This window comes from Microtus oregoni, unplaced genomic scaffold (assembly GCF_018167655.1).
Source record: "Microtus oregoni isolate MIOR12 unplaced genomic scaffold, Mior012 000107F_000, whole genome shotgun sequence".
Lineage (NCBI taxonomy): Eukaryota > Metazoa > Chordata > Mammalia > Rodentia > Cricetidae > Microtus > Microtus oregoni.
In genome coordinates, this window is record NW_024544722.1 from 2,130,244 (window position 1) to 2,146,745 (window position 16,502).

Genomic DNA, 16,502 nt, shown 5'->3' on the forward strand with positions numbered 1-16,502 from the left:
TCATATGGACAGGCTCCCATGTATCCTCCTTGATGAACCTAGGGTTTCTGGAACCAATCACCTTCTCTGTTGTTATTACTGGAAAGGCAGGTAGAGCTGTAGGTAGAGCTTTGTGGAAATTGTCCCAGAGAGATTTACCCACAGATGTAGTTAAAATTTGCCTTTCTACCCTTTGCTCTTCTTCATCATCAGAATTTAGAAATTCCTCAATCTTTTCAATTCTATTCACCATTGCCTTCTGCAATGTCTGAATCTCCTGTCCAGAATTATGTCCCAAAGCCTTCATTGAGGATTCTAAATTATGAAGTTTGTCCGTTAGAGATAACATCTCATCTTTGGACATAATTTTTATGGCATAAACCCCGTGCCTTCTTGTATTGACAATCTTTCCGTCAATCTGTCATAAGCTTTAGACAAAATCCGATTGTCACATTCAGCAGTTTTGATTCTCTCAGTTAATGTTTCATTTCCTACAGAAAGGGACTGAAGCTTATGATCCAAATCAGCTGTTCCCTCTTCCATAGTAATGAATTTCTCCTTAACATCAGCCTGGAGAACTTCAAACTGATTCTTGAGAAGATTGTTGTCATTCTTAATTGTTTTTAAGCGTTCAATCTCTGCCTTAAGAATCCTGGATTCGTCTCGTAAAGATTATCATATTTCTATTATCAAACCATTTAGTGACAATGAAAATTACGAATCCCAGAAGGATCCATAGATGTGGGGTGATAGACACCTCTTGTAAAATCTCCTACATGTTACAATTAAAAAAACTGTTAAATTCTTGAATACTAATATGTTCAGAGATTTTATTTATAAAAGAAAAATTTTTTACTTGCAATTGTCGGTTCCTGCCAGTGGTGGTCTCTGTGTTTTTGGAGCCTGTCCTAGAACTAGCTCTTTTAGACCAGGCTGGCCTCGAACTCACAGAGATCTGCCTGTCTCTGCCTCCAGAGTGCTGGGATTAAAGGCTTGTGCTACCACCGCCTGGCCGGCCTCAAACTCACAGAGATCCACCTGCCTCTGCTTCCCTAGTGCTGGGATTAAAGGCGTGCACTACCAATGCCTGGCCGGCCTCAAACTCGTGATCCTCCTGCCTCTGCCTCCTTCAGCAAATCCTACCGGCAAGCGCCACCAAAACCGGCGTCCAATGTGGGCTATTTTGCCCCCAACTCAAGCGGGTAACCCAGCTAGCTCAGTCAGTAGAGCATGAGACTCTTAATCTCAGGGTTGTGGGTTCGAGCCCCACGTTGGGTGCCAAAATGTAGCGGCGTAAACGAATGCAGACAGATTGTAAAAATATATATAGCTTTAATGGCGAAATAGACGTACAGAACCACCGTTCCCGCGGAGACCAGGAAAGCAGAAATGGATAGCTGGGAGCACACTTGCCAAATTTATAGGCCAACATTAGCCCGAGGCGAACACGCCCCCCCAAGGGGCGGGACTTATTCCTACATTTAATCTTAGCTATTCTTGCTGGAATAACATGAAATCTCAAAGTAGTTTTAATATGCATTCTGTGAAGGCCAAGAAAGTTAATATTAAAAAAAAAAACTTCTCAGACATTTGTATTTCTTTTTGCTCTTTTTCTTAGAAGTCTCTGTTTACGTCTATGTACCAGATTTTAACTGAGTTGCTTTCTTTCCTGGTGTTTAGATCCTTTTATTTCTTTGCATATTCTATACTTGGGTCATCCGTCAGATATAAATATGTGTATGTATACAACCAGAAAGAATTCCTTTCTCATTCTACAAGTTGTCTCTTCACTTGAATAACGATGTCTTTTTTGTTGTTGTTGTACAGAAGCTTTTCAGTTTCTTGGCATCCATTTATCAGTGGATGGTTTTTATGCCTGAACTACTTGTGTCCGATTCATAAAGTCACTTTCTGTGTCTATGAGTTGAAGTGTTTTCCCTACTTTATACTCTAACTGATTCAGGCTAACAGGTGTTAGTTTGATGTTCTTGATTCATTTGAATTCGAGTTTTGTACATGATGAGATATAAGGATCTAGTTTCATTCTTCTACATGTAATTATTTAATTTAACCTGCAGCATTTTTTGAAGATTTTGTCCCTTTCTCCCATGTGCATTTTGGATGTTCTTATAAAAAAAGGAGGCTGTCATAGTTGTGTAGGCTTATATTTGGCTCTCTAGTTCTATTCCATTAGTCAAATGTGCCTGTTTTTTATGCCAGTATCACAGTGCTTTTATTACTATAGCTCTATAATATAACTTAAAATAATTGAGATAATGATACTTCCAGCAGGGGTTTGATTGTTAATAATAGCCTTTGGCAGCTGAGCTGTATCCCCAGCCCTGCCAGCAGTGTTTCTATTGCTCAGTATTGTTATGGCCATCTTGGATCTTTTGTAGTTTCATATGAATTTTAAGAATATTCTTTAATTTTGTCTAAATAATTGCATTGGACATTTTATGAGGATCACATCGAAGTTAAAGATTGCTTTTGACAGTTGGCTATTTCACCAATAATATACTTATCAATCTGTGTACATTAGAAGTCTTTCTATCTTTTAGAATCTTCTTTATCTTCTTTCTTCAGTATCCCTTTATTGTTGCTAGTGATGAGCTTTTTGTTTGTTTGCTTGAGATAGGGTCGCTCTATGTAGCTGTATGTTCTTCTGGAACTCATTATGTAGATTAGGCTGTTGTCAAACTCACAAAGGTCCACCTGCCTCTGTAGCCAAAATGCTGGGATTAAAGTCATGCAACACTATGCCTGACTTTCTCCAATAACCTAAAGATTTCATTGTCCAAATATTCCATTTCCTTTGTATATTTGTTCCAAGATATTTTTAAAGGCTACAGTGAATTGGATTGCTTGAATGATTGATTCCTTGCTACATTTATCATTGGTATATGGGGCATTTTATAGATCAGGAATTTTTAAAGATTGTTTCTATTTCCTTGGTTGTTATGGGTCTCTAAATAATTTAATTTTAATTTAAACTTGGTAGATCATATATATCCAAACATTAATCCATTTCTTTGTTTTTTTTCAATTCAGTGAAGTATGAAATTCTTAAATGTCTTTATTAATCATGAGAATTCTTTAAAATTCTCAGAACTTCCTTAGTGTCTGTTTTAAAATCTCCCTTCTCATCTCTAATGTTATTAATTTGAATGTTATTTCTCTTCCTTTCTTTTAATTTTATTAAAGTTTTGTCAATTTTGTTAGTCTTTTAAAAAAACAATTCTTCATTTAATTTCTGTTTTTTATTTTATTATCTCATTCCTTTTTCTGTCTTGGGAATTTATTTTTGTTTTTCAAAGACCTTGAGGTAAACCACTAAGTCTTTAAGTTTTTAATTTGAGAGCTATTTAGTCATTTTATGTTGGCAATTAACACTGTAATCTTTTGAGTAGTTTTGGTTTAAACACTATTTTGTTAGGTGTAAGAATATATGTATGCTTGATTTTTAGATCATTCATTCAGAATACATCTGTGGTTCTATTTGTTCTGCTTAGATTTTTGACAAGATAGTGTCATCCAGGAAGGGAGAATCATGCATTAAAAGAAGACTTCTATCAGATTGACCTATAAGCAAGTGGGGGCATCCTTTTGTTAATAATTGATGTGAAATGGCACAGGCTACTGTGGGTAGTACCAGAAGTGGGCATGTGGTTCTATGTTTGTATAAGAAAACAAACTGAGCAAGCAGGGAGGAAGGAAAACAAAAAACTGAGAAGTTATGGGGACCTCTGAGTGCCAGGCTCAGTGTCATCTTCAGGGCTCAGAAGAAGACTTATATCAAACTCAGAACTTAGATCTGAGGGCAAAGTGAACTCTCCACTTTGTACTTTTCTCCATTAGTTTCTTTATTTGTCTCCTGCTGTTCTCCTTTTATTCTGTAAAGTTTCCAGTTTATATACAAACACAATTCTCTGAGCTTGGACATTTCTTTATCTTTAAAGGTCTCAAATGTGATCTATATGAAAGACTCCTTTCCTGACTGTATGTCCTGCCAAATGGATAATAATTGCAGTGAGGTAGCTTCTAATGTGTATCTCAGGGAACAAAGCAGATATTCAACTGTGGGAACCAAGGTTGTTGACTGGGTGACTAAATTTCCCACTGGAGGTCCCACAGAACCTGAGTTGGGAGTGATCTATTAATCAGTACATAAGAAAGAATTGTGCCCAATAATCCATACTCTGCTGAATCTTGCACTATGGGAGAGTACTTATGGTATCATAAGTGATGTACTGTAAGAATCAGCCGCTATACAAAAGGTTGTAGGGCCAGCACTTTGCAAATCTGGGTTTATCTCCATCAGAATACATTAGTTCTGTTGGGTTAGTCTTCTGCTCTATCAGCTGAAATCACACTGCAAGATTTCTATGGATCACAGCAAGAATTCTTTTCCACAGTCTCTGTTTCAGTTCCTAACTCCAGGTTTCTACCTTGAGCTACTGCTCTGACTTCTCTTATTTCTTGACTGTAAGCTATATAATGCAAACAAACAACAGCAACATCCCAAAACTCTTCATGTCCCAAATTAGTTTAGTCAGCATTTTATAACAGTGATTCATAAGCCTAGATAGAACAGGAATTGGTTCCAGGATTATGGGATTTTGCTATGAGAGAGCTAAATACGCTGTTTGAGAGTTTTATACACGTGTTTAGAACATTGGTTTTGGAAAAGCCATTGAGGGCTCAAAGTTTAACTGTTCTGTGGGAGCTTAGATAATATATATATATATAAATACATGTGATGGAGGCTAGACTTATGAAGTTTCAAAATGAAGGGAAGACTATTAGGGCTGTTTGTGTGATTTATGTGAATCGAAAATCTGGGTTTTCCTCTGTCCTTCATCCATCTCAACTATCCCATTCCCTCAAGCTCTCCCCAACCTTCCCCTTTTCCCCTCCTCTTCTCCTTCTCCCCTTCCTTCTACCTCTACTCCCATGTTCCCAAATTTTGTCAGCAGATCTTGTCTGCTTCCAATTTCCAGGTGGATCTATATATGTTTTTCTTTAGGTTCACTTTATTACTTAGCTTCTTTAGGATCATGAGCTATCTTGATTGAGGGAGCTATTTGGGGTTATCAAGAAACCTGACTCTAGAAAATTTCCAAGGAATCCACAAGGATGACCCAGCTAAGACCATAAGCAATAGAGAGGGTGCCTGAATTGGCCTTGCCCTGTAGTCAGACTATTATTATCTATTATCTTAAATATCACCATAAAGCCTTTGTCAAGCAACAGATGGAAACAGAGACAGAGACCCACATCAGAGCACTGGACTGAGCCCCCAAGTTCCAGTTGAAGAGTGGAAGGAGGGAGAGTATGAGCAAGAAAGTGAGGACCATGAGGGGTTCACCCACTGAGACAATGTGCTGGAGCCAATGGGAGTTCACCAACTCCAACTGGACTGGGAATGAACGAGCATGGGATCAAACTAGTCCCTCTGAATGTGACTGATAGTTGTTGCAGACTGAGGGGCCAATGACAATGGAACTGGGATTTGTCTCTACTGCATGTACTGGCTTTTTGGGATCCTGTTCTCTTTGGATGTATACCTTGCTCAACCTGAATGTAGAGGGGAGGACCTTGGACTTTCCACAGGGCAGGATGCCTTGCCTTTTCTTAAGATTGGAGGGGAAATGTGGGGAGAGTGTTTGGAGGGAGTGGAAGTAGGGGAGGAAGTGGGAATTTATATTGGTATTTTTTGAAGTAATAAAATAATATAAAAAAGAAAACAAAAAAGACAATCTGGGTTTTAGTTAGCTGAGGCTGAAGCAATAGCTGGTACTAACAAGAGACTAGCATTACTAAAGCAAAACCTCTGCTTTACTAGGTCGATTAATGATAGTGATCCAGGACTGAGAAATCAGCTGCCATTAATAAGAGATTGCCATCATTGACATGAATTTTCCTTGCGGTCCTCATATAGAAACTATGATTCAGTGTGAGGGTGCAGGTGGCAAGGTTGTATGTAATGTTGGTAGATGAACTTGGTAATGTGTGAGAGTCTCCTCACATGGTACTGAGTTTGAAGTTAATAAGGGGTCATGAAATGTGTCTCAGGCTAGGAACTGTGTGGCAAGATTATAGTCTGCCAGAAGAAATGGCAGTTGAGGTTACTGGTAAAAGTGCAGACTCTGTTGCAATGGAGATACCAGGATACTGGAGGTGCCATTATTATGGGACAGCTGGCAAGTAGAGAAACAGATGTGGAGTAAGCCTACCGGCAGAGCTGTGTGTGCTGAGGATGGCAGATCTGGGAAAGGGCAGCTCCTAAGCTTTTTGGAGTCCAGTGTATAGAGAGTGAATCCAGATAGCCTTTACTTGTCTATAAGATATGAAGTACACTGGTGGATGTTGGTTGTGCATTGATTTGATTGCTACTGTACCCTGGATCTTCCTACATGTATCAAGAAGTATGCAATTTTATTTTACAGGAGACCACAGTTCAAGATTTTGTACTTTTAAAGAAACTATGGGTAGGTTAAATTACTGAACATTTCAAAGACTGTGGTATTTTTAAAGTTATTCTGTGCTTTTTCTTGTGACATTAACAGGAGAATTTAGGGAAAAGCAAGAGATGAAACAGAATTTAATAGTGATATATTTTGTGTAAAATTGACAAGTAATCAATTGTTGTGGTTAGTTTTCTGCCAACTTGAGAGAAAGTAGAGTAATCTAAGAAGATGGAATGGCAACTGAGAAAATGCCTCCATCAGACTGAACTGTAAATTACTCTGTGGGTTTCTTCCTCCTGAGGTGGGGAATAGCACTAGTCCAGGGTAGGTGATCCCGGCTTGTATTAGAAAACAAACTGAACAAGACGGGGAAGCAAGCAGGGTAGAATTCCTCCATGGTCTTTGCTTCAATTCTTGACTCCAGTTCTTTACCTTGAGTTCAAGTTCTGATAACTCTCAACGATCGACTCTGATTGAAACAAGTAAGCCAAATAAGTCCATTCTTTAGCAAGACTTTTTGACACTATATTCATCACAGCAAGTCAAAGCAAACTAAGGCACCAACTTTTCCCCCTTAGGTCATTAAGTCAAGTTTATCATTGGTTCTAAGCATGTTAGTGATCACCAGCAAAATATGGTAGTTTGCATCTTCTTATTGGGGAAAAACCATTAATAGCAAGAAGTATTAACTAACAGTAATTATTAATTCCTGCCACTTTAATGTTTTAATGGTATTGTCTTAGTTCTCTTTTAATGAAATATTCTGGAACTGTTAAGTGATCCATACAGGTGTATTCACCTTCCTCTTCAGATTGAAATATTCCTTCCAGTACTACTTGAGGAACTGGCTTATGAAACCTTAACGAGGTAGAGTCTCAGCAGAAAAACTGTTTCACTGAGGATAGGCTTTGAGAGTTCATAGCCTCAGTTCACTTCTAGTTTACTCTCTCTGCTTTGTTTGTGGTTGGAGATGTGATCTTTCAGGTTTTCTGCTTTGACTGCCTGCTGTCGTGCTTCCCTCCCCATTATAGAATCTAACCCTCTGGGACTAGAAACAAAATAAACTATTTTGTCCACAAGCCACTTTTGATTGTAATCTTTTGTCACAACAACAAAAATAACAATATTTTAGGTAGTACCGAAGAGTGTGACTGAAGCTATGAAGAACTTACCATGATATTTTTTCCAGAGGAACATGAAAGACTTGAAATTGAGACTAGAAAGGTGAATGCTACAGGTAGAGCTTACTTAATGCATTTATAAAATGCTCCTGAAAGACTGTAGTACTTAGGACAATGCTTATGGTGGAGGCCTAACTTGTTAGTTTTTAGATAAAACAAGTGTTCTCTTAACAACCACCTAAAAACCTTGTGTGTGATAATTTGTTAAAGCATCAATATGCTTTCTTCCCAAGTCCTGACAAGTTACATGAAGTTGAACAAAAAAGTAACAGTAAAGTAACTAATATATGTTAAAAACCCAGTGGAAACTTTGTCTTTACCATGGTTAGAAAAGCAATCTGACTTCTTTTTCAAGCAGTATTTTTTGAATATTCCTTCTGTTTGAGCTTAAGATGGCTAAAGTTGAAGCTTTCCTTCCAATTAACATTTTTGACTGCATATTCACAGCAGTTGCCTCACTCTCATTTCTGTGAAGGAGCCAAAAGTCCTGTCTATTGATCTTACAACACATTACATAAAATGCTACCATAAATGTCAGAAGTAACAAAAGTGTGATTTTTTATCCATCAACAATAAACACCATGTTTGTCCTGTGTGATGATCTATGTCTTGGTTTTGTTGACAGTAACGATTCTATAGTTCTATTTTTAGTACCTGTGATATTTCTTGGTAAAGAGAGGTTCAAAACTTTCCCATCAAAGAAAATATATAGAAGTTCCATGGTATCAAGGATGAAAGAAGCTCTTATGCAACACCTCCAAAAAGTATGCAACCATAAGATATTGTCATTTAAACTATTGATGGGTTTACACAGCCTTATTGAATACAAAGTATTTTATTTATTCCTTTCCCATTTTAAAATGAATGCCATTTGTTAGGACTTAAAGAATGGGTTAATTTATGTGGCATACTCATATTTGATTTTGACTGTATTATGTGAAAATAGAGGAGACTTATTTAGTTATTTTACAAACTTTTTGATAGCTAAAACCAATGAATTACAATTTGTTAAGAAAAATTTTATGTAAAATAGAAACTCTTGGTGAGAGTGACATGAGTCACAAACTTTGTAATATGTCACATTTAGAAGATAATAACTTACTAAACTTATTAAGAGAATGCCCAGAATAGTTTTCATGGAGGTTGTCTTCTGGCTGCTCAGAATTCTTCAAGCTCATGCTATTTTGCTCATCTTGTCAGTTTTCCAAGTCAATGTAGTCATTGTAGTCAACATAGTGAAATAGAAAACAAATTTAAAACTAACATCTGTTCAAATGACAGCTGGCTAAATATTGTATTAAAACAATTAATTGTTTGATGATGAGTGTCTATTCAACATCAGAGAATCAGTGTATTGTATATATCCAAGGAATTCACTGCTTGTTTAATGGGTTTGGGTATATTGAATAAATGATAAAATAGCAATTTATGACATTTCAGAGTTTTACAATGTGTAAAATTGGTACCTTTGTTGGGTACCTATTTCCTTCTCATTAAATTAATTCTTGCAAGAGGGCATAAGAAGCCTTTTAAATCTCAGAAATTGCAGGAAAATTATGGGGCTATGGAAGCTCAAGAAGAAACTTATAAAAATCAAAAGACACCTCTCTCAGTGAGTATATATAAGCAGTAACTCTAATACTGTATTCTTTATCATAAGTCATCACTACTTTTGGATAGGACCTTATGGTGATACGGTTTTTTTTTTTTTTAGTAGCCCATACTTCCAAAAATAATCACAATAAACTCATTAGTTCACCAAAATAAATTTGATTAGAAACAATTCTTTTGTATTTTGTTCATGTACTTTGTGGTTGAATGATTTTTTTTTCCTGTATCTTCCCTGGAAATGTTGTGCAACAGACAGGAAATTTTGTGAATCTTTTAAAACTTTTTGCAGTAATTCACTTTTTAAATTTATTAGATTTTTTTTTAAAATACCAATCCAAGTTTCCACTTTCTTCCCTCCACACAACCTTCCATCCCACCCCCATCTAATCCTCAGAGAGGGTAAGGCACATTGCCTTCTTAAAGGTCCAAGGCCCTCCCTACTAAATCTAGGCTGAGTAAGGTATCCATCCAAAGAGAATAGGATCTTAAAAAGACAGAAGATGTAGTGGGGATAAATTCTGGTGCCACTGCCAGTGTCCCCAGTCTGCACCAGCCATGCAACTTTCAAACCCATTCAGAGGAACTAGTTTGGTCCTATGATTGTTCCTCCCCAGTCCTGCTGGACTTGGTGAGCTCTCCTTAGCTCAGGTAGACTGTTTCAGTGGGTGAGCCCATCATGGTCTTGACCTCCTTGCTCATATTCTCATTCCTTCTACTCTTCAGCTTGACTTTGGGAGCTCAGTCTAGGGCTCCGATCTCTGCCTCTGTCGGTCTCTGCCTCTGCCTACATGTTGCTGAATGAAAGTTCTATGGTGATATTTAATATCAGTCTAACTACAGAACAAGTCAAATTGGGCCACCTCTCGTCTATTGCTCAGGGTACTAAATGGGGTCATCTTTTCTCTAGAGACAGGTTTCTGCTAATCCTATAATGGCTGGTTCAATCAAGATATCTCTCTCCTTCCTCTCATCTCTGTCTTTCCTCCACCTCAACCCTTCCATTCCCTCAAGTTATTCTCTCCTCTTCCCCTCTCCCCACTGCTTCTTATTCTACCCTCCTCTCTCCCCCCACTCCCATGCTCCTAACCCTGACAGTCAATCCTGTTTGTTTCCAATTTCCAGGGGGTCTCTCTATATTTTTTCTTTGGGTACACCCTATTACTTAGTTCTCTAGGATCATGGACTATAGACTCAATATTCTTTTTTTTATTGCTAGTATCCACTTATGAGTGAGAACATAGCATATTCATCATTTTGGGTCTGGGTTATCTCACTCAGAACAGTGTTTTCTAATTCTATCCATATACATGCAAAATTCAAGATGTCATGATTTTAACGCTGACTAGAACTCCAATGTGTAAAACCCCACATTTTCTTTATCCATTCTTTGGTTGCAGGGTATCTAGATTATTTCCAGGTTCTGGCTATTACAAATAATGCTGCTATAAACTTAATTGAACAAATGATTTTGTAGTATGATTGAGTAACTTTTGGGAATATGCTGAAGGTGGTATTGTTGGGTCCTGAGGTAGGTTGATTCCCAATTTTCTGAGAAACTGCCATACTGTTTTCCAAATTGGTTGCACAAGTTTGCATTCCCACCAGCAATGGATGAGTGTTCCCCTTACTCCATATCCTCTCCAGCATAAGCTAACATTAGTGTTTTAGTTCTTAGCCATTCTGACAGGTATAATATGGTATCTCAGAGCTGTTTTCATTTGCATTTCACTGATAGCTAAGGATGTTATACATTTCCTCAATTATCTTTTGACCATTTGGGATTTTTCTGTTAAAAATTCTGTTTTGTTCAGTACCCTATTTTTTAAATTGTGTTATTTAGAATTTTAATGTCTAATTTCTTGAGTTCTTTATAAATTTTGGAAATCAGTCCTTTGTCAAATGTGGGGTTGGTGAACATCTTTTCCCATTCACTAGGCTGCCTGTTTCTCTTATTGACTGTGTCCTTTGTTTTACAGAAGATTCTCAGTTTCAAGAGGTCCCATTTATTTATTGTTGCTCTTAGTGCCTTGTGCTACTGGGGTTATATTTAGGAAGTGGTCTCCTGTTACCATGCATTGAAGGCTACTTCCCACTTTCTCTTCTATCATGTTCAGTGTGGTCATATTTATATTGAGATTTTAATCCATTTCGCTTTGAGTTTGAGTTTGGTGCATGGTGATAGATATGGACCTATTTCCATTCTTCTACATGTTGACCTCCAGTTATTGCCAGCACCATTTGTTGAAGATACTTTCTTTTCTCCATTGTATAATTTTAGCTTCTTTGTCAATCGTCAGGTGTTCATAGGTGTGTGAATTAATATTTGGGTCTTTGATTCAATTCCATTGGTCAATCTCTCTGTTTTTATGCCAATATCAACCTGTTTTTATTACTGTAGTTCTGTAATAGATCTTGATGTCAGGGATGGTGATGCCTCTGGAAGTTCTTCCATATGAAGTTGAGTATTGTTCTTTCAATGTCTATGAAAAATTGTGTTGGATTTTGATAGGGATTGCATCAAATCTATAGATTGCTTTTGGTAGGCTTGCCATTTTTATTATGCTGATCCTACTTATCCAAAAACATGGAAAATCTTTGCATATTCTAGTTTCTTAGTCAATTTCTTTCTTCAAAGACTTAAAGTTCTCATCAAATAGGTCTTTCACTTCTTTGGTTTGTGTTACCCCAAGATATTTTATATTATTTGTGATAGATGACGTTTCTTAGATTTCCCTCTCAGCTTCTTTATCATTTGTGTATAGGAAGGCTACTGATTTTTTTCAGCTGATCTTGTATCCTACCACATCACTGAAGGTATTTATCAGCTGTAGGATTTCTCTGATAGAGTTCTTGGGGTCACTTATGTACAGTATCATATCCTCTGCAAATAAGGAAAGTTTGACTTCTTCCTTTCCAATTTGAATCCACTTGATCTCCTTTTGTTGTCTTATTGCTATTGATAAATCATGAAGAATTATGTTGAAGAGATATGGAGAGAGTGGACAGTCTTGTCTTGTTCCCAATTTTAATTGAAGCACTTTGAGATTCTCTCCATTTGTTTTTATATTGGCTATCAGCTTACTGTATATTGCTTTTATTATATTTAGATATGTTCCTTGTATCCCTGAACTCTCCAAGACCTTTATTGCAAAGGGGTGTTAGATTTTGTCAAATGCTTTTTTCAGCATCTAATGAAATGATTATATGTTTTTTTTTCAGTTTATTTATATGATGTATTACATTGATAGATTTTCAAATGTTGAATCAGCCCTGCATCTTAGGGATGAAGCCAACTTGATCATAATTAATGATTTTTGATGTGTTTTTGGATTCGGTTTGCCAGTATTTTATTGAGTATCTTTGCATATATATTCGTCGAGAGATTGATCTGTAATTATCTTTCTTGGTTGAGTCTTTATGTGATTTTGGTATCAGGGTAACTATAGCATCATTAAAAGAGTTTGGAAATGTACCTTCTGTTTCTATTATGTGGAACACTATGAGGGGTATAGATATTAGCTCTTCTTGGAAGTTTTGGTAGAATTTTGCACTAAAACCATCTGGCCCTGGGTTTTTGTTATTGTTGTTGTTGTTGGGAGGTTTTTGATGGCTGCTTCTATTTCCTTGAAGTTTCTAGGTCTATTTAAATTGCTCACCTGGTCTTGGTTCAATTTAGGTATATAGTATTTATCTAAAAAATGTTTATTTCCAATTTTGTGGAGTACAGTTTTTTGTAGTGTGACCCAATGATTCTCTGAATTTCTCTAGTGTCTGTTGTTATGTACCCCTTTTAATTTCTGATTTTGTTAATTTGGATATTCTCTCACTGCATTTTGATTAGTTTGGATAAGGATTTGTCTATCTTGTTGATTTTGTCAAAGAACTAGCTCTTTGTTTCATCGATTCTTTAGATTGTTTTCTGTGCTTCTATTTTGTTGATTTCAGCCCTCAGTTTGATTATTTCCAATCTTCTACTCCTCCTGGGTGAGTCTGCTTCTTTCTTTTCTAGAACTTTCAGGTGTACTGTTAAGTCTCTAATATGAGCTTTCTCCATTTTCTTTATGTGGGCACTTAGTGTTATGAACTTTTCTCTTAGCACTGCTTTCATGGTGTCTCATAGGTATGAATTTGTTGTGCCTTAATTTTTGCTGAATTCAAGGAAGTCTTTAATTTCTTTCTTATTTCTTCCTTGACTCAGGGGTGGTTCAGTTGTTCACTGTTCAATTTCTATGAGTTTGTAGCCTTTCTGAGAGTTGTATTGTTGTTATATTCTAACTTTAATCCCTGGTTATACAATAAGATGCAGGCGTTTACTCCAATAATTTTGGATTTGTGGAGGTTTGCTTTATTACTGAGTAGGTGATCAATTTTAGAGAAGGTTCCATGAGGTGCTGAGAAGAAGGTATATTCTTTTGTGTTTGGGTGGAATGTTCCATAGATGACTGCTGAGTCCATTTGATTCATAACATCTGTTAGTTCTCTTATTTCTCTGTTACATTTCTGTCTGGTTGACCTGTCCATTGGTGAGAGTGGAGTATTGAAGTCTCCTACTATTAGAGTGTGGGGTTTGACGTGTGGTTGAAGTTTTAGTAATGTTTCTTTTACATATGTAGGTGCTCTTGTGTTAGGGGCATAGATATTCAGGATTCAGACTGAATCTTGATGAATTATTCCTATTATGAGTATAAAGTGTCCTTCTCCATTTCTTCTGAATTAATTTATTTTGAAAAAAAATTTGTTAGATATTAGGATGGCTACACCTGTTTGTTTCTTAGGTCCATTTGATTATAAAAACTTTCCCCAAACCTTACTGTGAGGTAGTGTCTGTCTTTGAGGTTAAGGTGTATTTCTTTTTTTTTTAATATTTCTTTTTTTTTATTGAGAAAAGAAGAAAAAAAACATAAACAAAAAACAAGTTTCCACCTCCTCCCAGCCTTCCATTTCCCTCCCCCTCCTCCCACCCTTCTCCCCTTCCTCCCACCCTTCTCCCCCTCCCCCCACTCCTCTCCCCCTCCCTCTCCAGTCCACAGAGCAGTCCGGGTTCCCTGCCCTGTGGTAAGTCCTAGGTCCTCCCCCCTCCGTCCATATCTAGGAAGGTGAACATCCAAACTGGCTAGGCTCCCACAAAGCCAGCACATTAAGTAGGATCAAAACCCCGTGCCATTGTCTTGTGTATAGAAGAAGGTTGTATCCATTCTCTTAGCCTGTTTTTTTTTAATAGGTGAATTGAGTCCATTGATATTAACCAATATTAATGGCCAGTGGTTGTTAATACTGGTTACTTTTTGGTAATAGTGTTTGCATGTTTTCATTCTTTGGGTTATTCTGGTGGGGGTTATCAGATGCTTGTTTTTTGGGGGGTTCAGTTGGCTTCCTTGGGTTGGGGTTTTCCTTCTAGTACTTTCTGTAAGGCTGAGTTTGTGAATACTTATTGTTTAAATGTGTTTTTGTCATAGAATATATTGTTTTCTCCATCTATGGGGAATGAAAGCGTTGCTGGGTATAGTAGTCTGGGCTTGTATCCGTGGTCTCTTAGCAGCACATCTATCCAGGACTTTTTGGCTTTCATGGTTTCCATTGAGAAGTCAGGTGTAATTCTGATAGGTTTTCATTTATATGTTACTTGACTTTTTTTCCTTTGCAGATCTTAATTTTCTTTCTTTATTCTGTATGGTTTTTGTTTTGATTATGATATGGAAAGGGGATTTTTTTGATCCAGACTATTTGATGTTCTGTAAGTTTCTGATACCTTCATAGGGATATCCTTCTTTAGTTTGTGAAAGTTTTCTATGATTTTGTTGAATATATTTTCTGTGCCTTTGAGCTGAAGTTATTCTCTCTCTTCTATTCCTATTAGTCTTAGATTTGGTCTTTTCATGGTGTCCCAGATTTTCTGGATGTTTTTTTTGTGTGTGTGTGTGTTAAAAATTGTTAGATTTAATGTTTTCTTTGACCAATGAGTCTGTTTCCTCTATAGTATCTTCAGTGCCTGAGATTCTTTCTTCTATCTCTTGTATTCTTTTGGTTATACTTGTCTCTGTAGTTCTTGTTTGTTTACCCAGATTTTCGATATACAGAATTCCCTCAGTTTCTGTTTTCTTTATTACCTCTATTTCAGTCTTCAAGTCTTGAACTGTTTCCTTCACTTCTTTGATTGTTTTTTCTTGTGTTTCTTTGAGGAATTTATTAATTTCTTCCAATTTGTTGTTCGTCTTCTCTTCCATTTCTTTAAAGGCATTTTTCATTTCCTCTTTAAAGGTCACCATCATTTTCCTAAAGTCACAATTAAAATCGTTTTTTTTTTTCTTTCTTCTTTGTTTGGATTAGGATGATTAACTTTTCCTGCTGTGCGACCACTGGGTTCTGGTGTTACCATGTTGATTTTTAGGTTGTTGGCGGGATTCTTGCATTGGCGCCCACCCATCTCTTTCTTCAAATGAGGCTGGCAGTGTCTTTGTGTCTTGGTCCAATCTTTGCTGTGGCTGTCTGGGTGTTTGGGAGTTTTTCTTGGTCTGCTCTGAACTGTCAATGTCTGTCTCAGAAAGCCTCTGAGGTCTCTATAAGCCTGCTCTCTTGGTCTTCTCTCCTGGTTTTCTCTCTTGGGCACTCTCTTAATCCTTTTGTAACAAGTTCTTGGTCTCTCTTATGTCCCCTCAGTATTGGAGCAAACTGTGTTTCAGAGTTCCACCAAGGTTCCAGGAGGATAGACAGGTTTGGGGGCAGGGTGTGACTAGTAGTTTGGATGGCAGCTGGATTGGTTTGGGTTTGGGGGGATTCGAGCCATGGGAAACTCCCTGCTGGCTGATTAGAAAAGCTGAGGGACTTAGGGAAGGGGCCCTGGGTTTTTTTTTCTCACTGGGAAGGTTCTAGAAAGTGGGTCGTTCTGCTGGAGTGTGATTGTTCACTCACCTCTTAAGCCCCCTTAATTTTAGAGCATGCTGTGTTTCAGAGTTCTACTGAGGTTGCAGAAGGATAGGCGTGTTGGGGGGCGGGGTGTAGACAGTAATTTGGATGGCAACTGGATGGGTTTGGGTTTGGGGGATCCTAGCCACAAGCAACTCCCTGCTGGCTGGCTAGAAAAGCCAAGGAACTTAGGGAAGGGGCCTGGGGTTTTGACCCACGGTAGAGGTCCTAGAAAGTGGGGTGTCCCACCTGTGACTGTTTATTCATCTCTTAATTCCTCTCACTATTGGAGCAAGCTGTGTTTCAGAGTTCCAATGAGGTTGTAGGAATTCTGGTTATTCATTTTTTAGATAAGACA